This window comes from Adiantum capillus-veneris, chromosome 10 (assembly GCF_014529385.1).
Source record: "Adiantum capillus-veneris isolate H3 chromosome 10, ASM1452938v2, whole genome shotgun sequence".
Taxonomy (NCBI): Eukaryota; Viridiplantae; Streptophyta; class Polypodiopsida; order Polypodiales; family Pteridaceae; genus Adiantum; species Adiantum capillus-veneris.
In genome coordinates, this window is record NC_140940.1 from 73,970,060 (window position 1) to 73,972,051 (window position 1,992).

Below are 1,992 nucleotides of genomic sequence, written 5' to 3' on the forward strand. Positions count from 1 at the left end.
TATTGCACGGGGTGGTTCTAGGTAGGATATTGAGTCAGAGTCCATAGGGTAATGACCTCTCGATTAGAAGAGTATTTCTTATACGTTTCATTACTTTTCAAGTGCGATTGGTTTAGTTTTGGATAGCATGATCATTGTAGGTTGAGTTGCATTCACAAGCGCATAGGACGTCTAGATTTGGTTTCCTTGAGTAGAGATTGTCTTAGAAGGTCCAGTAGGTGATTCACATCCATCTCCTTGTTTCCATGCGCCTACGGGTTGAGATTCATCCTTGGATGACATAGAGTTGTTGGTCTTGTTCTCGCGATGCTAGATGCTCGCGGCGTATCCGCCAACATTGGCACCGCGGCTGGGGACGAGAGCCCTAGATAGGTGACCTTAGACCAATCCTACGAGGTAAAGTCTCTTTGGTTTTCCAAAATTTAACTACTTTACTTTAGGTAGAATCTGACGTTAGGACTTTCAAGATCTTAGGGAGATGTGAGTGGTCATATGGCTTGCCCATACCATCGGCCTTTTACAGTTTTGTTGTAGTTAGTGTAGTTGGGGAGTGAGTGATTTCTGAGGTGTTAAAAGCATAAAATAGTTTGTGTGTGGCAGTAAAGCGTTTTTCTACTCATGAATACAAAAACCCCATAGGATGTGTAGGAGTAGGGTATGTAGAACTTGTGATTGAGATCTAGAGCTGACCATCATAGAATAAATATATTTGTTTGCGTGTCTGCATTTGCAATCTTAAGAAGTGAATTTTAGGAAGAAAAATTCAATAAACAAGCATCATTGGTGGTTAATTGAACATGGTTGGGTGTTGTTGGGCATAAAAGAATACATTTTCAAGAGATCTGGGTGAGAAAAGTACACTTTTTTATGAGCATACATCATATGCGTATGATGTCTTAAGGCATAACAGGAGACCGAATTTGGTAAAACAAACTACACCAGAGTGTTTTAGAGGGGTGTTTACCCTAAGTGCAACTTGAGACCAAGGCTTTGACCAACCCTTGATACCCAAAAGACAAAAGCCAAAAAATCAAATACAAAAAACTAGAAAACTGGTGATTTTGAGCACATTTTTTTGCATAAAAATTGGTAAAAGTGTTTGAAAATCATTGCTAAGAACTTGCAGAATCCTATGATTAAAATTTGTACAAAATCCCAACAATAGAAATTATACGTATATAAGTCTCAAGGAGTGATCTAGAAGTCAAATTGAACCTTTGACTTCATACTCACATTTTGCATATTGTGTGGAATACATTCACCAAGTTTCATTTCATTTGGGCATCCTAGTAGACAATTGTGCGATCTACAAGGATGGATACCAAAAAGACAGAGATGATGATGATTCATCTCAATAAAGTGGAACTAAGTCTACAAAATCAGCACAAAGAAGTGATTCAATGGAAAATCAAGAGCAACTCATAGAGGAGGTGTTGAAGAGGATTAGCCCGTTTGCTAAGCCACAAGAGTAAGCAACCAAAGCGGTGCGCCATCGAGCAAAAATGGACAAATCATGCGACTGAAGAGTGCTACTACAATAAGGGTTATGTGTGAGAATGACAATATGCTCCCCAGGCAAGTAGCACCTCCCCAAGTACCACCAATGCCTAGATATACGGCAAGGAATTTTCCAGGACCAGTAGGGGGTTGAAAGACCACAGCCAATTTTGGGGCAACAACCACCACTCCCAGGAGAAGGATCGATAGGTGTGAGGTATACACCCGCTATGAAAGAGCCGGAGGAACAAGCTTTAGTGCCTATACCTGTATATTATGAAGAGCCAAGTAGACCTATGGCTTGTACTGCATATTATCCATCGAAAGAGCTGAGAGCACCAGAACCATGGAGAATGATTGGCCATGTTGAACCACCAACAACGGCACATGCTGCAAGAGAAGGTAGATACAGTTTGGACAAGAGAACTTTTTGTTCATAGCCAATGGAGGCTTAGGTGGATTGAGGCATGTTTACCAATAGAGGGGATCTACAAG